The sequence below is a fragment of the Euphorbia lathyris genome, chromosome 3 (assembly GCF_963576675.1).
Source record: "Euphorbia lathyris chromosome 3, ddEupLath1.1, whole genome shotgun sequence".
Taxonomy (NCBI): Eukaryota; Viridiplantae; Streptophyta; class Magnoliopsida; order Malpighiales; family Euphorbiaceae; genus Euphorbia; species Euphorbia lathyris.
Window position 1 is genome coordinate 42,000,129 of NC_088912.1, and position 27,142 is coordinate 42,027,270.

The window sequence follows — 27,142 nt, forward strand, 5'->3', positions numbered from 1 at the left end:
TTTAACTTCGAAGGAAGTTGGTTTTTAGGTCCTAAAACATGCAAAATATGAAAAACACACAAAAATTACTTAAAACACCGTAAAACTAAACTAGACACGACGCAACAAAAATTGAAAAATTTATACAAATTTTTATAAGTTTGTCTACCCCTCTTCCTCATACTTAAAATATGCAATAAGTTCCAACATTGCAATTTTAACAAGAAAGTGCAGAATGTAAAAAGTTGGGGTGGAGAAGACAACTAACTGACTAAAGTTAAAAAGAGAAATCTATAATTAAATTAAAAAGAAAAAACAAACCTGAAAAAGTTTAATCCAAACTTGGGTTGCCTCCCAAGAAGCGCTGTTTTTATAGTCGGTTAGCTCGACATAGAGTTCCTTCCTAGGTGTAAGCTTCTATTCGTGTTAGGAACTCAAATTTCTTAATAAATAATTCGTACCTGCAAAACGGTTTGTTGGCCTTAAATGAGTTAAATGAAAATAAGAGGCCAAAGTTAAACAGATTATGAAAAAGTTTGGTTTGCTCTCTTTTGGATTCTCTAGACAGGTCGAAGAGAATGAAAACTTCTGAGCATGGGGCAAATACGAACTTTTCTAACTTTTGAGGAAAAGGTAGTTGATAAGTAGAGAATCTCTGCTTTTTGGAAAAGCAGCTTTTTTCAACAGCAAACAACAAGCCGTAACAGCAACAACAAACCGTAACAGCAAACAGCAAACCGTAACAGTAAACAGCAAACAACAACAACAAACAGTAGGTAAAACAAACGGGCCATAAATCTAACTCTTCACTGAATCAGAGCTTTCTTTCAACAAAATATGCAACCCTCTAACCATCCTGAATTCTGAAATGATGCACTTATTTATAGTTCCTGGAAGGTTGTGTTTGAAGGGTCATGTCCACTGGTGAAGGGTCGTTTCTATCTGGACGAACAGACGCGTTTGTTGGAATTAAAACATGTGAAATCAGTGCTGAAAACTTCACTGCTGCTACCGAGATTCTTAAATCTCAGTCGCGACATGGGGCATAGGGAGATTGCTGAACGAAAGGGCATTTCCAATGCTAAAGTTAGCGTGTCGCGACCGAGATATTGGGAATCTCGGCAGCGACACGGATGTTTATTCTCATCCTCGATTGCTTTCCGTCTCCTCGTATCGGTCTTCTGAATTTGCACGTGCTTTTAGCTTGTAAATGTGATTTTCCTCTCGTTTTTGCTCCGTTTTAGCTCCTATTTGGATTTTACCAAATAATTGAGTACCTTGCACAATAGAAACAAATATAGATGTAAAAGTACTCTAAATAAATATAATTAGCACGATTTCAATATAAAACTGACGTAATTATTAATGATATTTTAGGTATATTTTGGGCTTATCACATAAGGTTGTTAATCTTATAGGCTCTGACTAGGTCAGATTTCAGCTCACAATATGTGCCAAGTTAATGTTTGGATTTATGAATGAGTTAATTTAGAAAAGCAAAGCGTAAGACTCAGAATAATAATAACAATCAATAGAACAAAATAAAACTTGAATTAATATTAAAGATGAAGAATATTGTCACGATGATACAATTAGTCTAGGATTCATAGGATGGATCAGAGGCAAACAGAATGTAAAAGAGAAAGAAATCCTTTTCAGGGAACCTGTCAACCAATGCAGACGTCTTCCTAGGACTTGAAGGATGGAAGCCTTGAATAATCCTCTAGAGTGCGGAGGTTGGTGTTCTTTAGTGGCAGACGGAGGCTAGGGTTTCTTTACAAAGTTAAGAGATATCTAAATACAGAGATACAATGTCCTATTTATCGTTGTAGTTTCGTGTCTAAACCTAGTCTAACTTATTTCCCAATGCATGTGGAAGAAGTGGAGCGCGAACGTGGGGTTGTGGGACCGGGAAATAGTATTTTTACTGATTCCCGTATGCCAGCTCATCGAGCTAGGCGAGTTGACCATTGCTAGCTCGTCGAGTTGGCCTCTAGCAGCCAGCTCACCGCCAGCTCGACGAGCTGGCCTATAGAGGCCAGTTAGACGGACTGGTGATGCCCAGTTCACCGAGCGACTGTCGGGGGTCCTCGAGATGTGATTTTTGCCTGAAATTGATCCCGTTTTAACCTGCACACGCACATAAACTTCAAAAACATTAGTCCAAAGGCTAAATTGACCCACCAGTCATTAAATTTGAGTAAAAACTCCATTTAGTGTGACCTTTGGTGGATCAATTAGCCGAAATAAATGAGTGATAGTTCATGTGTGTGCTATTTTGGTAATATTTTGCTTGAAAACAATCAGAAACGGATAGAAACTAAAAAAGTAAATAAAACATATACTAAAACTAAATAATACGCACACATGCATAAAAGTGCGAGAAATGCTCACTTATTGAATGAAAACTAATCAAAACTATCCTAAAAACCGTACCTAAAGATAGGGATTTTCGACCCCTATCAATATGCGATGTTGGATATGGAAAATATATGTACCAATAATACATTTTTATACAAATATAAACACTTAAATAAACAGAAAAAAGGCAATTTGGGAAAAACAACTCGATTCTCCAACCATTGTGCTTTCCATCAGCAAAAATATGTTGTCTGATTGACGTTGTGAGCAGGAACTAGAGCCCACATATTCCCTTCTTTCGTCACTTGCAGCTTCCATATGGGTATGGCTAGAAGGTGGTCTTCTTACCTGCAATCTTGACGTCAGTGTGTTTATCTCAGGGAATTACAGCTCGTATGGTTTTGTGATCCATAACCATCTCAGTATTTGTCTAGCAGCTAAACATGGAGTTTTTTTTATGGGGTTGTAGACTCGTTCCTAGCGGAGGCTCTGTCTATCAAGTAGGTCATCAATTGGCTGAAAACTCGACATATGCACTATATGGATATCTAGTCGGATTATTTGATGGTTGTCAATGCCATCAAGGATCCACACCCTAGATTTTCTTGCCTCTATGATGTAATAGTATATATTGTCGTTGCTTGCTTAGAGATTTAGATAATATTTCTGTCTCTTATGTTAAACGTTTAGGGAATATAGTAATCCATTACTTAGTTAAGGCAATTAGATCGAAGTCTGTTCGTGGGGAGTGAGATTATCCACCCCCCGTTCTTTCCGATATTCTGTTTGCTGATATTGATAAATAAGAGTTGTGTGCTTGTTTAAAAAAATATATCTACATTTCCTTTTAGCATATATTAAATTTAATTAAAAAATAAAATAAAATAAAACTAATATTTTAATAGTTCCTTATTTACTGGGAAACTTTTAATTCTTCCCCAATTGTAGGCAATAAACCAACACTTTCCAACAAATACGGAAGTTAATAGGGAGGGTTGAAATATCAAACCTTTCGAGTTTTTCATTTCCAACCCTCTTAATAAGATTTAGTTAAGTTGGCAATAATGTATTTTCATGTAGCCTATTACAATAAATTATATATATTGTTGAAATCTTATAAAAAAATATTTTTTTTTGGCATCGATGGAATCATTTCATCAAAAAAATTCGCAGAATTTTTGACAAAAATTTGGCAGAACGAAATGAAAATGTTAGGAAACCATCCAACAGTTTTAACAGAAGTTTCTAAAGATTCTGTCAAAAGAACGCCAAAAGTCTTTAGACGCATGCTTTTGTAATGTTTTGTAGTCTATCAAAATGTTTTTCTACGAAAATACAATGATTAATGACGAAAATTTAATCAGTAATTCATAATTTTCCAGTAGTGTGTTGCTTCATTTTCATGTGGAGGTGTTGCTGGATTTTGGCTTAACCCTAGGCTAGATAACACCAAACATTTGACATCTAATTGTGGGTGTGTACTGGAAATGTCGAAAGGGTGGTTATTAGTTCATCGAGGACATGTTTCGATAGTTAGATTATCTAATAGTTGCAACAAAGTTAAAACATGTACACTTCACACATTGATCTCTAATAAAGTTGATTCATAGATTTAAGTTGAAGACACAAGAATGGATTATCATTTCTTTATTGTAAAGACTGATACTATCATGCATAAATATAAAAAGGTCAATTAGCTCATAAAGTAGGTTTATCGAGTCATTTGGTTCAAAATAATTTTTAAGTATATATATACAATTTAATCGGTCAAATTGACACTTGTGATCAAATCACTTTGAAAGGATATTGTTATCATATGATTGGTGGCTTTGTCATACATGTCAATTTCTCATATTGGCACGTGTTATTTTAGATAATTTAATTTTAAATGTCAAGTTGAATGACTAAATTGACATCTAATTAAAATATGTTTTAGACTAAATTGGTTTTGCGAGTAAATTGACTCTTTATCCAGATAATAGATTATATACTTTTTTATTCAAGTGAAGAGAGGATGTACTTTTTACTTACACGATAACTTTGTATGAAAACATTTACATTAAGTTCAATTAAAATATATCTAAGACTAATTAAGGTTGACGTGAGCGATAAGAGAGTTAAATTGCTAAAACAAAGAACTTTATTTTAAATGATAGTATAAATAATTATAAGACGAAGGCCTAAAAATTGCCTAATCAACCATATAAACAGGGGAGTAGATGAGGGTGTGCAAGGAGCCCTACCGCACAGGGCCTCAAAATTATAAGGGCCCCAAAATTTAAAACGTACTTAATCAAATATAGATATTAGCTTAAATTGAAAAAATAATAATATAATGTAATAAGATCTATTTACACATTATTCCACTTTATTGAATGCATATGTAATTTAAATATTCAACCATCCAAAATTCACAACCTTACCATTTTCATTTCTTTTTATATTTTCTTAATACAAAATTATATTAAATATTAAGGGTTTGATAAAAATTTAGTACAGGGGCCCTAAAAAGTTTAAGACGGCCCTGCATATAATATCACTTTCATAAAAAGGATGTGTTAGAAAAATAACACTCCTACATTTTGCTACTACTATCCCTTTTTGTTTATGAAAATCAATAAAGCAGATCAATGTTTTAGAGTTAGAGTAAAGCCTCCATAATATAGAAGGGGTAAAAGCACGTCCAAAATCAAAGCGAAAACAAACACTCTATATTATGCTTCGTTAATTAATTTATATATAAATTTTGGCAAATAATTCATTAATATATGCCATCAAAGATAAGTTTTATGCGATGTTCTTTTAAAACTAGAGGATTTTGTACCTGGAGAATGTTATATAATGTTTTCTATCATGTATTACAATATAAATTTATAAACTAAAGATTTGAGGTATAAATTTTGGATTAAATTCAATTTAATGTTGTCATATTAAACAAAATCTACAAATTAATAATAATAAGAATCATTTTCCATTATTAATCCTCCATATCCAATTTGTTAGCATAATGGTTCTATAACATTGTAAAGCACCTGAAGACCTTGTCAATTCTTTAACAGACTTGGCATCTGAAACTTGAAAACTTTGTTGGTTGTTATAGTTAGGCTTTGTCATTCCTACACCTGTCTGGAAAAAGAAACTCCATTTACAAATGCATCATTCACTGAATAGAATCTCTAAGGCATGTTAACCATCCCATTTCTCCATGTTATCTATTTTAACAATTTACATAATCACCAATTAGTCCTAAATTAAATAATGGCAATAGCTAATTGTCGAAATACAATATGTGATTAATTACCTCTTTTTTCCTAATTTTGGTGCAATAAAGTAATTGGCTTCACTCTTAATGCTAGGATTCATGCTTCCCCCAATTGCATATCGTTTCCATCCGTCGTATAAATTGTTGGCTACATGGGCATATCCATGGCGAGCTCTATAATATTTTTGTTTCCTAATTATAAAACTATAATTTAAAATACTTTTACAAAGATTAATATGAGCAGAATTAGTTACCTAGGCATCCTTTGATTTCAATTTGGACCAAAATGATTGAAGACAACAGTAACATTCATGTTCTTGTCCCTAACATAACCATCATCATGTCCAAGAAGCATAACCTTGTCTTGATCTTTAAACCAGTTGTTAGAAATGGTAATGGATGTAGATCCACGTGTAACATCCAAGAGCCCATCTTGGCATGCATATAGTGTATTATGGTCAATCCACACCTTCGATGATGAGACCAATCTGATTGCATCGCCATCCATCTTACCTAATGCCACTATTTTTCCATTTTCTCCTCTAACCGAGCTTGGCCCTACTGCCTTACAATGGTGGATCCTTAGACCATGAACGATTACATCTGTTGCCTAAATAAAAAGAATATGAGTTACAAATTAATCGAAAGATTATTATTGGACGCGGAGAGTTAATCTATCTTAAATTGAATTTTGATCATTCATTTTGGTATTCTTTTTTATCAAATCAGTTAAAATTTCCATGTTGACACATGTTAATACATTATTAATTATATCTTGGTATATTTAAATCTTAGAAGTTTAACTAAAGATGACAAATTGTAGAGTAAATTAAAAATGTAAGTTTATTTCATGGAAAATTTATTCTCAAATTACGCTTTATCTAATAAATGTATATGCATATATATAATTTCAAATTTTATGAATACCTTGTAAATGAGAAGACAAGCATTTCCAGAGATGTGTACAATGGCTCCCCGACCATCGAGGGTGGTGAAACTACTAACAAGAAGGGGTTTCTCCAGCTTAATATTCATGTTTCTTTGAAAAGTTATCCACACTTTCCCCGTGATCATAGTGGCTCCATATCTGAGGGTTCCTAGTTTAGGGTTCATCGGATCATCGGTTGACTTTATATTTGATAACATTTTTCCCGATGTTATTTGTCATCTTCCCTGTAAACCCAACAGATCAATTGGCCAATTGTTGGCGACTTCTTCGCCAATTAGGGTTCTACCTCCAACAACGATCAATGACATTCATGTTCTGAGAATGACAAAGATGTGGAGTGAAGAAGAAGAAGGCCATAAAAAGAGCTAAAATAAAATGCCATTATAGAACCATCTTTCTACACTTGTCTTTGGGTATTACAAAAGGGAAGAAATTAATAACTAAGAGGAATTATTTCCTTGAGTTGGATAATGGGTGGGTATGACAATAATTTTATAGTGAAAAAATATTAGAAGAGTAAATTAATGGTTAATTAATTTGTTGGAGTTAGTTTTAAATGAGACGGTGAGTGAAATATTTGTTGTTTTTAGGTATTAATTATAGTAAATTTAGAAACTAGAAACTTAACTGGTTGCTATATTTTTATATAGTTGCTACTACTACTAACAACAAACCTGCTTGTTAAAGTGAAGATCTTTTTAATTTTTTTCCAATAAGAACCAATATTTAAAACGAGAAAAATAATTGTTATTTGAAATTACATGGTTTTAGTTTTATATTTCATAGGCTTTCATATTCATTAATTTATTTCTGATGATATGTACTGTTTAGAACAATTTCGTTTCTCTTAATTTCTCTCCAGTATTTTTTCCTCTTTTTAATAAAATTTGGGTTTGGGTTTTTTGATTAGTTTTGTGAAAATGCCAACCTAGTTGGGATCTTTGCATTCCGATCTTATCCTGTAACCCAACATTTACTTAAAAAAATATAATATTAATATGATTATATAATGCGAGAGTGCTCCGCCATTTTAAAAGAAAATTGAATATTTCGTTGGCACATTCTTATTCAGGGATATCTCCAGTATTTTAGAGGTACCAGTCAATTTTTATACTTTTATTTTCATATCTAAATTTAATATAAATTTAGAAATAATAAATAACGAATAGTAAAATGAATATATTATTATTTCAAAAAAAATGACAAATTAGATATTAGTCTTTGATATAACAATCAAAATCAAATAATAATAACCTAAAACTAAAAAGATATTATTTTCTCTTTTCTGTAAGTACAAAATTTCTAATTACATCACTCTAATATAATTCATCTAATTTTGTTTCTCAATAGATAATATGGCCAAACCGTTCAAGGTATTATCAAATCAAAACTAAAAAAAAATATCAAAACTAACAGTACATAATAATTAATAAAGTTTAAGATTTTTTCAAATTTAAATGGAATAAGTTTTTTATTTATTTTTTTCAATTGAATTATTTGTTTTAACACTTGAATTCTCACTCACCAGTAACTAAGTCACCATGAGTATCACGAGAGAAGCAAAGAAGCAGATTAACTGTCTGTGAATTAAGAAATGATTCTTTGAAAGTGGTGGAGAGAAGAAAACAATTAGATTGTGTAGTGAACTGTCCGTAAATAATGAATTTATTTGAGATTTACGGTTGTCAATTTTGTAATAGGAAAAATAATAAAATAAATTACCATAAATCTTAATAAAAATGGACTTTTAAAAAAATATATATATATATAAAGATTAGGAAGTTTTAGGTATTTTTTATTTTAAAAAATAAATATAGAAATATAATTTAACTGTTCATGATTCATTAAGAGAGAAAGATGTCAGTGTGAGGTAATTTTTTATTTACAAATAAATATAAAAACCTAACCTAAAAGTGTTAGAATTGAAATTTTGAGCCCTCACAAATTAGTAGGCCCTAGACGCCGGCTAGGAGAACTCTCTCTAGAATCGGTCCTTTCCATATTCACCGATCTATTAAGTAAATCTGCGGGTGAAATGTGGTGGATTTTTTCTACCATGTGTCACCAACTCAAGAGGTGGGTGATAATATATGTCAATTATGTTTCTGACATATATAATCTTTTTTGAAATTAAGAACAAAAAAAAAAAGGTCGGTAAAAAATATTATTAAGAAGATATTTTCATTTTGGAGGAAACTAAAATTAATTCCTCTATTTTTATTACAGATATACAACTTTAGAAAAAAATTAAACCAGAACACCTCAAACTCATCCCCATCAACCATCTCTTAGGCTAATTTTTTTCGATCATTAATTAATATTTCCAAGAGCTACAAAATTGTAGCTTTCATTAGGAATATAATAAAATAGTTTTAGAGCAAGTGGTTAAGACCTAATTATACAAAACATATCAAAAACAAAATTCCATGCTGCTATTTATATTAAATAAAAAGATATTTCATTGACAGAGAATTTATTTATACATATATATATATAGCCTAGTTAATCCAACATGACTGTGACTGAACTGTGGATAATTATCTCTGCCCCTTGTATTCCTGGTTGCTGCTGCTACATCTTTCCGGCAGTCCTTAATATTTCAGCGACTAGCACCTGTGCCACCAAAACGATTACTGCACGCAAAAAAATACATACTAGAAACTTAAACATTTTTTGACCTTTTCTCTCGCAACAACTTGAACTGATTCAAAACTGGGTAATGGTGTCTCACTTTCTATCATATTTATATACTAGGGAATGTTTCCTGACTTTCTAAATTCTCATTATTAGTGTTTATTACTACAAAATACGAAGAGTCTCTAACTAGTATTAATTTGTTAAATTACTCTTATGCATGCACCAATTAATATCCATATAAATTATCTTAATATTCTACGTGCATGTACATATAGCCTAGGCCTTTTCTTGAATAACCAAAAATAAAAAGATAAGATGTAAATTTGTCCATGTACAGATTTACCCTTGATATATGAACGTAAAATTTGAACGGACATATAGATATTGTCCGTTCTGGTCAGTGGTGAATACATGATTACTCAGTTGGGGGGCCGATTTTACACGTGTGTTCGGAATTTTTTTTTTTTTTTTGCTAAATCGAACTTGGTTTATTTATTTATATATATATATATATATATATATATATATATATATATGTGTGTGTGTGTGTGTGTGTGTTATAATTTGAATGATCAAGAACCAAATTTAAGTATTAATGTACAATTTCTCAAAATTAAGTTAGATTCCGTTTAATAGTCATAGCATGTAAAAAAATGGATTTAGGGAGGGCTGAACATGTAAAAAAATTAAGAAAATTGATCGCAGATGGTCTACCAGACCAAAAAAAAATTAATAATTTGGATTTAAGGAGGTCTAAGAGGCCAAAAAAATTAGAAATTTGGATTTAAAGAGGCCTAACAGGCCTAGAAAATAATTAGAAATTTGGATTTAGGGAGTACCTAATAGGTTCAAAATATTGAAATGAACCACAATATTTTACAGTCGGTCCCAAGCCCGGACAAAGGAGGAGGGTTGCGGTAGGTTTGTGGCGGCCAGCGTAAAACTTAGCCACATCTTATGACATGAACCACAATATAAATATCGTGGGGGTGTTCCCTACTCAGCGACGCGCTGCACTTCCTAGACCCGGGTGTAGTGATAAATGTGCAAGGGTTGCTAGGTCGTCGCCCCGAAGCGGCGCGCCACCCCAGGACCCGAGGGTGGTGTCAAATATGCAAGGGTTGCGGGTAAATAAGCTAGTCCACGGTAGTGGTAGGGGTAAGGGTAAGGGTAGTAGGTTACGCTTTGGGACATGGAACATAGGTTCTTTGACAGGAAGATTAGTCGAAATTGTAGATGTTATGAAGAGGAGGAGAATAAATATAATGTGTCTACAAGAAACCAAGTGGGTTGGAGCCAAGGCTAGAGAGATAGCTCATTGGGGTTATAAGCTTTGGTACTCAGGAAAGGATAAGGGTAGAAATGGAGTAGGTATTCTTATTGATCGAGAGTATATTGATGATGTAGTAGCGGTGTCTAGGAAGAGCGATATGTTGGGGTTTAGTGTCCTATAGACAATTGTTTCAGGATATAAATCCAATGTAAATGAATTGTTCTTTATGTCATTTGTTTTAATAAGATATGGTTTCATAACCGTATAAAGGCAACCTCTTTTAAAGAACTAAATAAGTCTAATAAAAGGAAATCCCTAAGTTTATTTAAAGTGATTATAAAGTGTTCATACAAGCATGAAGTGAGACGAAACATCATAATAAACTAATAAACTTAAAACCACCCCAAGTCAAGTGATATGTTTTGAATAGGGATTGACATAACACTGTTGAGACTTGTGTTGGGGTTTAGTGTCCTATAGACAATTGTTCCAGGATATAAACCTAATGTAAATGAATTGTTCTTTATATCATTTGTTTTAATAAGATATGGTTTCATAACTGTATAAAGGCAACCTCCTTTAAAGAACTAAATAGGTCTAATAAAAGGAAATCCCTGAGTTTATTTAAAGTGATTATAAAGTGTTCATACAAGCATGAAGTGAGACAAAATATTATAATAAACTAATAAACTTAAAGCAACCCCAAGTCAAGTGATATGTTTTGAATAGGGATTGACATAACATCGTTGAGACTTGCATGTAACAATGTTTTCTGTCGAGACAGAGAGCTGATCTCACAAGCTTCAGATATGCAGATATCTGGACAGTTACATGGATCCAATGAATGGAGTTCATTAGGATTGGGGACCCGACTTGAGATAACAGGATGGGTAGATTTATCCTTGTCACATGTTCATCTCATTGGTATTAATAGGTATAAGTAATCATAAGACTCAAAGGAATGTTCATTAGTGATTCTGGATTATGGAATGTGATACTTTGATCCTGTTGTAATACGATCCATAACAGGGATGACTCTAGGGTGTGTACGACAGACGTTGGGTATCACAGGAAGTAATTGCAGGATAGTTATACATTGGATTGAGCATTTTTCACTCCTAAAAATGGGAGATATGTCCAAGGATCGGTTGTGGAAGACTTAACTATAAATCCTTGCAAGGTGATAGCTTAAGACTTGAAATGCAGATTTCACTTAACCTATCTAATTGGAGTTAACTCGGCCCGTATAAGTAAAACGAACATCTCGCTATATGTGACTTGACATTGCCCATAGTCATAAGATTCAGTTCAAGGATGTAGTTGACAAAGGATCGAATTATACTGTAACTAATACAGAAAGGTCAATGATAGAATCAACTTGTCTTCTTATAGCTCTGGGAGAATGTTTCGGATCTGCCAATCACAGTTCGCGTACTCATCCCGTTATGCAAAGATTAAATATAATTCTGAGAAAATTAATTTAATAGTTGCATACGGCTAGAAGTAATAAGAACCTAATGGGTCACACATAAGACTTGGAATTAAATATGGGATAAATAAGTTAGGAGGTTTAATGAGATTAAATTTCTCCTATTATTATCCTATCAATAGGTTATTATTATCTTTGTAATTAAATATAATTATAGATAATAACAATAAGAATTTTATTCCGAATTAAATTCTTATTCAGTAACCTAATTCTATCTGACTAGGGTTTAGATGGAATAGGATATATATACCCCCCCCCCCCCCCCCCTCATGAGAATTTTGGCCAAGCCTAGCAATCCCGGGAGAGAGAAAATTAGGCCCCCTACCGTAGAGGATCGATTCTTCACCGCTTGCTTCCGTTCAATTTATTTTTCATCTTTTTTTTCTTTATCCTTGATCTTGTGTTGATTTATTAGAGGCAATCTGCTTTGGTTGCTTTTATACGGTTGAGTTCTAATCATCTTTTGAATTGTGTTTTGTTTTGTGGTCGAGAACTCAGAGTAAGAGTTGTGGGAACTATGATTGCAACAGTAGATAGAACTTCGAAAGGTATTTCCTTCTATCCCTCTTTATATGAAATAACGGTTAACAGATATTGGTTAAAGGAAATAGGTTAAAATTTTTATATTTCCGCTGCCAAACGTTTGCCTATTTTCCTTCACTGGTATCAGAGCCTGCGTTAAATCCGTTATTTCATATATGAAAATTAAAAGGTTTTTCAATCAGATTGAATAAATATTTATTGTTAGGTTAATTAACAAAACTGTTTTGATTAATTAATTCTAAAGATAAATAAGTTTTAATTAATTGTTAATTAAAATTGATTATGCATATGTTCCTAATTATTTTGGTTGATAATCATTATAACAAAATCTATTAGTTTTATAGTTAGATTGATAAAAGTTAGTTTTATTGATTCTAAAGATAAAACAGAAAATCTATAATGGATTTTCTTCTTTTCTGAAAATCGTTTTAAAACCGTTTAAAATCTGATATATATTATATTTTAAAAAAATGAACAGTAGCTCGGGTTGCGCCGTGAGGCACGACCCAAACCACTGTTATGCGGTTGCTGCCTCGTGGCAGCAACCGCATGGCGCTTGGCCGCTGCTGCCGTAAGGCAGCGGTAGACCAGACGCATGGCTACTGCCAAACGGCAGCAGCCACGTGTTCGGGCCCGTCACGGGCCCGGCCCGAGACATGTTTATTTTAAAACCGTTTTAAAATAAAAATTAAGTTTTAAATATATTTATATATATATATATGTTTCAGAAATTAATAGTTTTTTGTTTTGATTATCGAATAAAAGAATTTATTTAAAAGTTTGTTTTACCTATTTGTAAATCAAAAGTGTTAAATGAATTAAATCAAAATAACCGGAATATGCATAACAAACATTTTGTATAGTTGTATTAATCTAAAATGTAATCGTTACATTTTAATTAGATCAAATATATAAGATACAGAACTGATAGAATTAAAATTGGATGAAAGTTAATTTGACAAGTTAATGTGATTAACCTAAATATTACTTAAATATTTTATGTAATCAACCAATTAAATTTATTTAATTGAGTCTGTATATGTTTGGAGTTATGGACATATTTGGACCATTTATTTAGTCTTTTGGCATTTTTGAAATAGGACCTGCGTGTCCTGCCTATCTACTATCTATTGTAATTTCTCATCTCATCTAATTCCCTTCAAGTTAATTGAAGTTTTCTTTAATAGTATAGAAATTAGGGTAAATTCCAAAAAAAAAACCTTGTGGTTTGATGTTGTTCCAAAAAAATCCTTGTGGTTTGTTATTATAAAAAAAAGGACTGTGGTTTGCGCCGTTAACCAAAAAACGGAAAATGGCTTAACGGTGTTAAAATGCTGACGTGGCACAAGGGTAAGGTTGGAAATTCGAATTTTTTTTTATTTTTTTATTTTTTCCCCTCTCTCTCCTCCTTCTTCTTCCTCCTTCTTCTTCTTCCTTCTCCTTCTTCTTCCGCTTCTTCTTCTTCATTCTCCTTCTTCTTCATGTTCTTCTTCCTCCTTCTCCTCTTCTTCTTCTTCTCTCTTCTTCTTCCTTCTTCCTTCTTTCTTCTTCCTTTTTCTTTTTTTTCCTCTATTCTTTTTTTTTAATTTCGGACACTCTGAAATTTTCCAGAAATCTGGAAAATTTCCGGATTTCTGGGGAAAATCCAGAAATCTGGAAATCTGGAAATTTCCAGATTTCCGGAAACTTTAAAAAAAAGAAAAAAAAGAAGGAAGAATAAGGAGGAAGAAGAAGAAAAAGGAAAAAGAAAAAGAAGAAGAAGAAGGAGAAGGAAGAAGAAGAAGAAGAAGGAGGAGAGAGAGAGGGAAAAAAATAAAAAAATAAAAAAAATTCGAATTTCCAACCTTACCCTTGTGCCACGTCAGCATTTTAACACCGTTAAGCCATTTTCCGTTTTTTGGTTAACAGCGCAAACCACAGTCCTTTTTTTGTAATAACAAACCACAAGGGTTTTTTTGGAACAACATCAAACCACAAGGTTTTTTTTTGGAATTTACCCTAGAAATTAATATTGATGTAATTTCGAGGCGCCATGGAGAAGACGGAGGACCTAAAGAGAAATATGTAATAGTTAGTATTTCCCTAGGGTTAGCCTTTTATTCCGTTTCTGGTTCAACGGAATAATTTAGATAATATGTCCATAACGCCAATGTATGTGTCTGATGTATGCTAAAACAAATCAAGACTATGTTAGATTATGAGGCTTAAAATAAAAATCCCTCACTAATTAAAAGTTAAGTAAATAAGCAAGTTATTAAAATCGGTTGCCCCTCCCTAATATTATAATTCAGCCGGCAGTACTGGGGGCCTTTGGGTTGTTGAGTAAACTCAAGCTCGGGTCTTATGGTAACACCTGAATTATCGAATTTTTTTTTTCATGAATATGGGGTAATACTTAAATTAGATTATGATAATTGGATGGGTAAACTCATGTTGTCATAAACTAATGGGCAATATGGTTGGGATTAATATGAATAACATATTAGTTACTAATGTGCTTAGTAACCCAATAACCTAGGAATCACATTATTGATGTGATTGATTGTATGAATCTACCTAACAAATGAGACTAGGTTGTTGAGTAAACTTAAGGTGAAATTTCAGGAGTTAGGATCCTAACTCACTAAAGGATTTGTGAAATTCTTCGAATTAATATGGAGGGCTATTAATTTGGCAAAATAGTGGGAGCAATTTAAAATGAATTAAAAGACCTATAATTTTAAATTGATGTACTTTAAAGCAAATAAATAACATACGTTTACTCTTTCTCACTCTCAGGTTAAATTAAAACACTCCTAAAATCATGACTAAAACCAATCTGCAAAATATACTTACCGATAACAAGTTGAACGGTTCAAACTTCATCGACTGGTATCGCAACCTCAAAATCGTTTTGAAGTTCGATAAGATAGGGTATGTACTTGATACATCGATACCCCCTACCCCGGCTGATGATGCTCCCATCGAAGAGATCGATGCTTACCAGAAGCATAAGGCTGATGACGATCACGCGGGATGCATCATACTTGCATCGATGACACCGGAATTGCAGAGGCAACATGAGGAAATGGATGCCTATTCCATCATTGTGCACCTAAAAGAGTTGTTTGGGAAACAAACTCGGTGCGAACGCTATTAGATATCAAAATTGTTATATCGTTGCAGGATGCAAGAGGGCACATCTGTGATGACACATTGTGTCAAGATGATAGGCTATATTACCAAGCTTTCTAGTATTGGATTCGCGATGGATCATGAGCTAAGTATTGACTTACTCCTTCAATCCCTCCCAGAGAGTTATTCACAGTTCATAATGAACTACTAGATGAATGACTTCCAAACCTCTCTTGAAGAGCTTGCAAACATGCTCAAGACAGTTGAGCCTAATATGAAGAAAGACAAGGCAATACCAGCTCTTGTCATAGAGGGATCAAAGAAGAGGAAGGGGAATTTGCCCAATCCTAAACATCCCAAGAAAGGCAAGAGGGTCGTGCCCGCAAAGGGGAAGCAAGTGAAGAAGCTCAAAGGAGAGTGCCACTTCTGTGGTAAAGATGGGCATTGGAGAAGGAATTGCAAGGAGTACCTAGCATCCCTCAATAAGGGTAAAGACGGTGCTTCAACATCTGGTATGTTCTATATTGAAATATATACAATTTCACAGTCTGAATCTTGGGTATTAGATACCGGATGTGGATCTCATATTTGTATGAATATGCAGGGACTAAAACGGACTAAGGAATTAAAGAAAGGAAGCATAAACTTGCGAGTAGGAAATGGAGCAAGAGTTGCCGCGCTCGCCATTGGAGATTATGCTTTGAGTTTGCCCTCTGGGCTTGTAATAGAATTAAGGAACTGTTTGTATGTTTTGGAAATGTCCAGAAACATTATTTCTATTAGCTATCTTGTTGACGACGGCTTTAATATTTCAATAAAGAATAAACATTGCGAGTTTTATAAAGATGGGATTTTCTATTTTTCTGGAATATCACTAAATGGGATTTATGTGTTAGATGACAAAATTTCTGTATTCGCAATTGATACCAAAAGACATAAGCTAGATAATTCGATTTACTTGTGGCATTGTCGTTTAGGCCATATAAACAAAAGACGCATGCTTAAGCTACATCAAGATGGGCTTATAGATTCAATCGATTCTGAATCATTGGAAACGTGCGAAGCCTGTTTAAAAGGTAAAATGACAAAGATACCCTTTAGCAATAAAGGCGAGCGTGTATCAGACACTCTAGGATTAATACATTCAGATGTATGCGGTCCTATGTCAGTCCAAGCAAGATGAGGATTCAAATACTTCATAAGCTTCATAGACGACCATACTAGATATGGTTATGTTTACTTAATGAAGCACAAGTCCGAAGCTTTTGAGAAATTCAAATGCTTCAAGAATGAAGTAGAAAATCAAATAGGAAAGAAAATAAAGATACTTCGATCCGATCGAGGTGGTGAATATCTTTTAGATGATTTTCTGAATTATCTAACTGAATGTGGGATATGCTCACAATGGACACCCCCTTATACACCACAACACAATGGTGTATCCGAAAGGAGGAACCGTACCCTAATAGATATGGTACGATCTATGATGAGCATAACATTACTTCCAAAGACATTCTGGGGCTATGGCTTAGAAACTGCCCTCTTCACCCTAAATCGAGTGCCAACTAAATCCGCTAGTTCCACGCCATATGAACTGTTCATTGGTAGGAAACCTACTTTCTCATTATGAGAATATGGGGTTGTTCAGCATTTGTAAAACGAATAGCATCAGTTAAACTAGATCCTAAATCTGATAAATGTTTCTTCATAGGATACCCTAAGGAAACTATGGGGTATTACTTCTATCATCCAAATGATCAGAAAGTAATAGTTTCCAAGCACGCAGTCTTCTTAGAGAAAGAGTTTCTCGAAGAAACAGAAAAGGGAAGCACGATTGAACTTGATGAAGTTCAAGAAGAAGAAACACCTTCTGAAACAACAGAGGCGGTTGAGGAACCCGAAGCAGTCCCATTAGATGAGACTCAAGTGCCACCACCTACTCGTAGATCACAAAGAGTTCGTGAACTCCCAGTTAGATACGGTTTTCTAGTGGGAGATGATGATGAGGTTCCCGTGTTAGACGACGAACCCGAAAACTACGAAGAGGCTCTCACCAGTCTAGATTTTAAAGCATGGCTTGAGGCCATGAATTTTGAAATGGATTCCATGTACACTAACCAAGTGTGGACTTTGGTTGATCCACCCGAAGGGATAAAACCCATTGGGTGCAGGTGGATCTTCAAGAAAAAGACCGACATGGATGGATAGGTTAGTAGTGAAAGGATATCGTCAGAAGCAAGGAATTGATTATGACGAAACTTTCTCTTCTGTAGCCATGTCCAAATCAATCAGAATAATGCTTGCTATTGCCGCTCACTACGATTACGAGATTTGGCAAATGGATGTGAAAACAGCTTTCCTAAACGGAAACCTGCTTGAGGATGTATATATGATGCAACCTGAAGGTTTCACATCAAAGGATGCAACCAAGGTTTGCAAACTTCAGAGATCCATTTATGGACTCAAGCAAGCATCTAGAAGCTGGAACAAGCGTTTTGACGAAACCATAAAACAGTTTGGTTTCGAACAAAATTGCGAAGAAGCTTGCATTTACAAGAAAGTAAGTGGGAGCTCAGTTGCATTTCTCATATTATATGTGGACGATATATTACTAATGGGAAATGACATAGCTCTACTACAGTCGGTGAAAGTATGGTTATCAGGTAACTTCTCCATGAAAGACCTTGGTGAAGCAGCTTATATACTTGGTATAAAGATCTACAGAGATAGATCAAGAAGACTGCTTGGTCTTTCACATGCTACATACATTGAAAAGGTGCTAAAGCGGTTTAGCATGCTTGAATCGAAACGAGGTAACTTTCCCATGGTACATGGGATAAAGTTAAGTAATCATCAATGTCCTAAAATCGAAGATGATAAGAAACGCATAGCTATAATTCCATATGCCAGTGCAATCGGTTCGATTATGTATGATATGCTTTGCACTAGACCTGATGTAGCGTTCGCGTTGAGAATAACGAGTCGCTATCAAGGTAATCCGAGTGACGAGCATTGGAATGTCGTCAAGAACATTCTTAAGTACTTGAGAAGGACTAAAGATATGTTCCTAGTGTACGGAGAAGGGGATCTGAAAATAGAAGGATTTTCAGATGCCAGTCATCTCACGTATGAGAACAATTTTAGATCCCAATCAGGATACCTGTTTATCTTGAATAGGGGTGCGGTCAATTGGAAGAGTTCTAAGCAGGGAAGCGTAGCTTTCTCTACGACCGAGTCAGAGTACATCGCTGCTGTGGAAGCGGCAAAGGAAGCAGTTTGGATTAAGAAGTTCATTACAGAACTTGGTGTGGTGCCTGACATTGTGAATCCCATTACTCTGTACTGTGATAAAAATGGAGCCATTGCACAAGCAAAGGAACCACGGTCTTATAATGCATCCAAGCATTACCTTAAGCGATACCACCTTGTAAGAGAGATTGTTGCAAGAGGAGATGTGAGAATAGAAAGAGTACCTACAGAGGACAACGTTGCAGATCCGTTGACAAAGCCCTTAACCCAGAAAGTACATGATCTTCATCTAAGTTCTACTGGGATAAGTTGTAGAAACAATTAGCTTTAGTCCAAGTAGGAGTATGTTGGGGTTTAGTGTCCTATAAACAATTGTTTCAGGATATAAACCTAATGTAAATGAATTGTTCTTTATATCATTTGTTTTAAGAAGATATGGTTTCATAACTGTATAAAGGCAACCTCCTTTAAAGAACTAAATAAGTCTAATAAAAGGAAATCCTTGAGTTTATTTAAAGTAATTATAAAGTGTTCATACAAGCATGAAGTGAGACAAAACATTATAATAAACTAATAAACTTAAAGCAACCTCAAGTCAAGTGATATGTTTTGAATAGGGATTGACATAACACTGTTGAGACTTGCATGTAACAATGTTTTCTGTCGAGACAGAGAGCTGATCTCACAAGCTTCAGATATGCAGATATCTGGACAGTTACATGGATCCAATGAATGGAGTTCATTAGGATTGGGGACCCGACTTGAGATAACAGGATGGGTAGATTTATCCTTGTCACCTGTTCATCTCATTGGTATTAATAGGTATAAGTAATCCTAAGACTCAAAGGAATGTTAATTAGTGATTCTGGATTATGGAATGTGATGCTTTGATCCTGTTGTAACACGATCCATAACAAGGATGACTCTGGGGTGTGTACGGCAGACGTTGGGTATCACATGAAGTAATTAAAGGATAGTTATACATTGGATTGAGCATTTGTCACTCCTGATAAATGGGAGATACGTCCAAGGATCACTTGTGGAAGACTTAACTCTAAATCCTTGCAAGGTGATAGCTTAAGACTTGAAATGCAGATTTCACTTAACCTATCTAATTGGAGTTAATTCGACCTGTACAAGTAAAACGAACGTCTCGTTATATGTGACTTGACATTACACAGAGTCATAAGATTCAATTCAAGGATGTAGTTGACAAAGGATCGAATTATACTGTAACTAATACGGAAAGGTCAACGACAGAATCAACATGTCCTCTTATAGCTCTAGGGGAATGTTTCGGATCTGCCAATCACAGTTCGCGTACTTATTCCGTTATGCAAAGATTAAATATAATTCTGAGAAAATTAATTTAATAGTTGCATACGGCTAGAAGCAATAAGAACCTAATGGGTCACACATAAGACTTGGAACCCAAAAGAGAAACAGATGTTAATTAATTGACGAAAGCCCAACTGAGTCCACTAAGGCCCAATAGTATGGGGGGGGCGAATTGTGTATTAAAATACACAAAGGAATTAATTTAATTTAACAATTATAATTAGATTATGATTATGAATTAAATTAATTATGGGATAAATAAGTTAGGAGGTTTAATGAGATTAAATTGCTCGTATTATTATACTATCAATAGGTTATTATTATCTTTGTAATTAAATATAATTATAGATAATAGCAATAAGAATTTTATTCCGAATTAAATTCTTATTCAGTATTATAAACAAGTATAGTTATTATAAACAAGTATACAAGTATAAATGATATTAACAAAGAATCTTCACAAAGAATGCCTAAACTAACAAATCGACCTTTGGTTCGATATTGCAGAAGAAATAAATCCCCGGCAACGGCGCCAAAAACTTGATGCGGATTCCGTGAAGAACCCGATCTGAGGGATAAGTGTACCCCATCGTTATCAAGTAATAAATTTCTGGTTAAGTCCAGGTTATCGTCCACAGGATTTATTTCTGCAAGTATCGAGCTATCGGTTTCAGGTGTTATCTAGGCTTAGGGGGTTTTGAGTTTGTTTTGCTTAAGTTAATCTACTCATAGGTTGAATTATACTAATCCTAGCTAAGTTATCTGATTCTAACTAAGTTATTCTATGCCTAATTAAGTTACTCTACCCCTAATTAAGTTAAACTACTCCTAATTGATCTTTCACTAATGCAATTATCCGAAGGAACATGGTATGAACGATAATAATGAAGATAGATTATTAGGTCTATTGAATAAAAACCTAATCTGAGTCACTTGTATTCAAGGCGATTAACCCTACTTACCCTCCTAAAGTTCCTAGCGCGTGATTCCATAAGGCCGAAACTAGGTCTAAGGCTCAGTAAATTGGCGCTTAATCAACTAAGAGGTCGTCAATCTCCTAGGCTCTGACTAGGTCAGATTCAGCTCGCAATATGTGCCTACTAGATTTTGGGGCTTTTGAATGAGTTAAACCAATTGAATAAAGCGTAAGACAGAGATTAAACAAATAATCATAGAACAAAACAAGAGCTAAATTATTATTAAAGGCAAAGATAAATGTCACAAGATACAATAAGTCAAGTTCGGCAACTGTATCAAAGAGTACAAACAAAGAAAGATAAAAGGAGATACAAAAATCCCTTTCAAGGAACCTGTTTACTCTGCAGCCGGCGACTTAATCTTAAGGACGGACCTTGATAATTCCTCGAGAAAAAGCTTTGAAGGAGCTTCAATGGAAGTCGAAGAAGATGGAGGAGATGGAGAGGAATTACAAGGGGAAAGCTAAGATAATTTACAAAATTGAAAGATATCTAAATTACATTGGAAAAACTCTTTTTATAGGCGTGGCTCGGCCCTCTTTTTGACCTATTTTCGTGTCCTTATTGGTGTAGGAAGTCGTGGGGTCCATCGTGGCTTCGTGGGGGCAGAATTGGTCTTTTTGACCAATTCCCGCAGGTCTGCTCGCCGAGCAGTGCTACTCACGACGAGCAGCGCCCTGCTCACCGAGCAGGCGTCTGGCGGCCTGCTCGGTGAGCAGGCATCCTGCTCGGCGAGTAGGCCTCCAGGGGCCTGCTCGGCGAGCAGGCATGGCCTACGGAGGCCCGCTCGTCGAGCGTTTTCGCCCGGCATGCCCTTGATGCTTGCCGAATGCCGTCGATGCCCTTTTTCGCCCGAACTTACACCTGCGCACGTACAGAAACTCCAGATAACATTAGTCCAAAGGCTAAATTGATCCGTCAATCGCTTATTTTGAGCAAACGCTTCGTTTGGTGCAGCTTTTGACGGACCAATTAGTTTCAAAAGATAATGGAATTATACTATGCATGCTATTTTGGCCGTAATTGCCTAGATTGGTCATAAAACGAGCCTAAACAACGAAAAATAAATAAAACGTTTCCAATTCCTAACTAACTCACACAAAAGCATTTAAATGCGAGAAATGCTCGCTTATTAACTAAATAATGCTAAAACCCGTCCAAAAACCGTACCCAAAGATAGGGGTTTTTGACCCCTATCAGCAAGCTGACCTCTCTGATGGATCTGGCCAAGAGGAACACTCCCATGAGGTAACATCTCTTCTTCTGCTCAGAAATGAAATGGTTAATGCCCTGGGTGATCTCTATACACTGACCAAAAAGTGTAATAAGAAAATTAGAGCACTCAGCAACGATGTGATGAGATTGAAGAGGTCAAACTAAGTGACCTCCGACATCTGCTTCAAGACAAACCAGGCAAGATGAAAATCTAAAAATCATGCATCGGTTTGTCTCGGAAGTCCAATCAGACTCTAAGAAGCTGAGAAAGGACATCACATCTATACAGAACCAGCTGAGTACATCGGCTAAGAAAAGGTTCTATCCTCATGCTGAGTATCATGGTACTGGTCAGCATAGACAGTACACTCAGCAGAACAGTCAGTGTGACTATTGTGGAAAGAGAGGACACACTATAAATGTGTGTTGGTATGCTCAGCACCATCATGCTGACCAAAAGAGGAAATACCCTCAAAGGGTAATTTTTTGTGACTTTTGTGGTAAAGATGGCCACACCATAAACGTATGTCATCACAAAGCAAAATATGATGTTTCACCTGTTCATGCTAACCAACGAGGACCCAAAAAGAATTGGGTACCTAAAGATGAATAGTTTAAATTGCAGGTGAGCCGGAGGTGCGCGGAGAAGTCAAAGCTATGGTACATTGACAGCGCATGCTCGAGGCATATGACTGGTGATGAAACTCAGTTCATCACACTTGCGCATAAATGAGGTGGAAATGTAAGCTTTGGAGACAATAAAAAGGGTAAGATAGTAGGATCAGGTACTATCGGAGGAAACCCTACTATTGAGTCAGTCTCCTTAGTCAGGGGTCTCAAATATAACCTATTGAGCGTGGCTTAACTATTTGACAGCAGTAGAAAGGTTGTATTTGATGCCACTGAGTGTCGGATACTCGATGGAAAAACAAATGATTTGATTTTAACTGCCCCTCATATTGACAATGTTTTTTATGTTGAGTTTAGAAAAGAAATTTTCGAAAAACATATGCTTAGTGTCAAAGGAAGATAATTCCTGGCTATGGCATATGAGGCTTGGTCATGTAAGCATGGACCTCCTTGCCAAATTAACAAGAAAGCAATTAGTTGAGGGTTTGCCCAAACTTAGATTTGAGAAAGATCAATTATGCAATGATTGTCAGCAAGGTAAACAAACCAAAAAGTCTTTTCAAAGTAAAAATATTGTCTCAACCAAGCGTCTATTGGAATTACTACACTTGGATCTTTTCGGACCAGTCCAGCCACTCAGCTTGGGCGGTAAGAGATTTTCCTTGGTCATTGTAGATGATTTCTCTCGGTATACTTGGGTCATCTTGCTGAGCAGCAAGGATGAAGCCTTTAAGATGTTTTCAACACTGATTAGAAAACTTGAAAATGACAAAGATTTAAAATTAGCTCACATCCGTAGTGATAATGGCGGAGAATTAAAAAACCAACAGTTTGATGAATTCTGTGAAGTCAGCGGCATTGACCACAATTTTTCTGCTCCTAGAACTCCTCAACAAAATGGGGTAGTTGAGAGGAAGAACAGAACCTTAGTTGAAATAGCTAGGACAATGCTGAGTGAGAATAGGCTTCCAAAGTATTTCTGGGGTGAAGTTGTCAACACATCGTGCTATATACTCAATAGGGCTTTAGTTAGACCTATACTTAAGAAAAACCCCTATGAACTTTGGAAAGGACGAAAACCCAACATTGGATATTTTTGTGCCTTTGGTTGTAAATGCTTTATACTCAATATGAAAGACAACCTTGCCAACTTTGACTCTAAAGCTGACGAAGCGATCTTCCTAGGGTACTCAACTAACAGTAAAGCATATAGGGTGTTCAATAAACGAACTCAGGTCGTAGAAGAGTCTATACATGTTGAGTTCGATGAAACTGACCCTGCAGGAAAGTCAAGTCAGTCTGCCAAAGATGACCCATGCTCAGCTTCTGTTGACCAAAATGGAGCCGCTGAGTCATTACCACACGGGCTGACCAAAGGTAAAAACGAACCTGAAATTACCTTTGCTGACCAATCTAAAACTGTAGAGATTGTTGAAACACCTGCTCCTGAAAACTCAACATTACCCAAAGAGATCAAGATTCCAAGAGGACACTCGGAGAAGTCCATTCTTGATGCTGCTGAGAACAACCTAATGACAAGAAATCAGCTCAGGAGATATCTCAGTAATGTTGCATTCGTCTCAGTTCATGAACCAAAGAACTTCACCGAAGCTGAGCACTATAAATTTTGGATCAATGCGATGCAAGAAGAGCTTGATCAATTCAAGAGAAATGAGGTATGGGATTTAGTGCCAAAACCTAGAAATCAAAAGACCATAGGAACTAAATGGGTCTTTTGAAATAAGCTAGATGAACAAGGAAATGTAGTCAGGAACAAAGCCAGACTGGTAGCTCAGGGCTATAGTCAGCAAGAAGGCATTGACTATGGTGAGACCTTTGCACCCGTAGCTAGGTTAGAGGCTATAAGAATTTTATGTGCATATGCTAGCTTCATGAACTTTAAACTATTCCAAATAGATGTCAAGAGTGCATTTCTTAATGGAGTTATAAACGAAGAGGTATATGTTAGTCAGCCTCTAGGGTTTGAAGATCCAAAATTTCCAAACCACGTTTATAAACTCAAGAAGGCCCTGTACGGCCTGAAACAAGCACCACGTGCTTGGTACGAAAGGTTGACTAGTTTCCTGCTGACCAGGAACTATATCAGAGGTAAAGCTGAAACAACCTTATTCATTAAGAAAAAGGGGAAAGATATCCTGCTGGCACAAATATACGTAGATGATATTATCTTTGGTGCTACTAATGAATCTATATGCAAGGAATTTAGTAAACAGATGCAAATTGAGTTCGAGATGTCAATGATGGGCGAACTCAACTTCTTCCATGGACTTCAAATTAAGCAAGGGAAGAATGACATCTTCATCAGTCAGACTAAGTATGCCAAAGAAATTTTAAAGAAATTTGATATGGAAGAATGTAAGCCCATATCTACCCCAATGGGGGAGTTTGTTGAAACACCTTTCTACATGATTTTGATTTGACAAAATTATTTAAGTTAATCCCATGATTAAGACAATTAAATTTAAGTGCTTTGATTTAATTGTACTAATGTGTTTGTTCAATGTTGAGTATATTTATAAATGGGAACAGAAATAAAAAGTAAGACATAACGAAGTCAGCATGAGCCACAGAAGCTGAGTAGAACACAACTCAGCACTATAGAAGAAAAGTCTTCTTCAGAACAAACGCTTGAAGACGAAGCTGACCGAAGAAGCTGAGTAGAACGTAACTCAGCCTCGTCAAAGATAAAGATCGAAGGCAAGGTCAATTAAGTCAAGCTGAGTGTTCGACAGGACAGCACCAATGATCCGTTAACTAGAAGACAAAGCCCGACAAAGGTCTGCACCAATTCAGAAGCCTCGGAATTGTGCCAAAAGACCTTTTCGAGACGCATGGATCACTTGGCGTTTTGCAAGAAGACAAACCTGGCGCTAGAAGATGGAACCTGGCGCAAGAAGATGAAACTGGCAAGCCTGGCGACTGCTAATTTCAAACGACAGGATTGTCCTGCAAATCTGTATGCTGACCAATGGATGACGCAAGAAGACCGTTTGAATTCAACGGATATGTCCGAATTCAAATGATTGAAGCATTAGATTTTACTATAGAAGGACAAGTTCATCACTTGGATCCTTGGCCGATTTACAAAAAGAAAAAGCAAGTATAGACAGAAAAGAAAATCATCACAAGAGTGAAAATCCAAAAGAGAAGCTGTCTGATTAAAAAAGGCAATTTCTTACACCCAAATCCAATCTCTATGTAAAAGTCTAGAGTGAATTTGTATTCATCTAAAGTGTTCTTCATCTAGAAAGAACAAATTTGTATCAATTGTAAAGATTGAGAGAGTGGTGCTGAGTACTCGGTTTTAGTACTCAGCGGTAGAGAAAATCTGAGTGTTCGGTTATAGCACTTGGTAGGGTTGAGTAGACGAATAGAGGATGGTACTCTTGCATACTCAATTGCCTTGTAAACGGTTTGTGCTCTACCTTTAAAGAGCTCAGTAGTGGATTGAAAAAGCCCGGAAGGATTCTGGGGACTAGACGTAGGCGGTGAGGTCGAACCAGGATAAGACTGCTGAGTAATCTCTAACCCTTCTCTTGATATATATATGTATGTGTTTCTTGCTTAAAATACTCAATATATAATTTGTATAAGCCGACGCTGAGTAATCGGAGTGCTGAGTTGGAAGCTGACCTTAAGTGTTATTTCCCAACTCACAAGTGAAACAGTTCTAGTCAGCCTCTGACTAAAGCTGTCTTGCATTGCGCTCAGCCTTGCTGACCAAAACTGAGTGAAGTTATTTAAAGAATTAAATTAAGTCAGCATAGTTAAGAAAAAAGTTACATTAGTTCCTAACCCCTGCCCTTAGAACTAATCCTATTACATTACACGGGACCAACAGTTAATCCTCTTTTTGATTCCAAAGAAGAGGTATAGGATTGCTCCCAGGCTCATGCTTCCCTATTGAAAGAGAAGTACAAAGAGGTTAGTATCCCTAAAGACTGTGTTGAACCTAGAAATGGAAAAGTTATAGGTGTTAATAAGATGAGTATGAAAAAACCTAAGGGTAATCAGAAAAATAACCAAAATTCCTTGGAGTTTTTGGAAAAAAGGGGGCCTCTTTTCTAGGCTCTTAGGTGCCCCTAATAAGTACCTGGTTTAGGGT

At 35.5% G+C, this 27,142-nt stretch overlaps 1 pseudogene; it reads right to left on the minus strand.

The window, feature by feature from the left end:
• Positions 1–5,304: 5,304 nt before the first annotated feature.
• Positions 5,305–6,863, minus strand: LOC136222636 (probable pectate lyase 9; annotated as a pseudogene).
• Between the last annotated feature and the right edge of the window lie 20,279 nt (positions 6,864–27,142).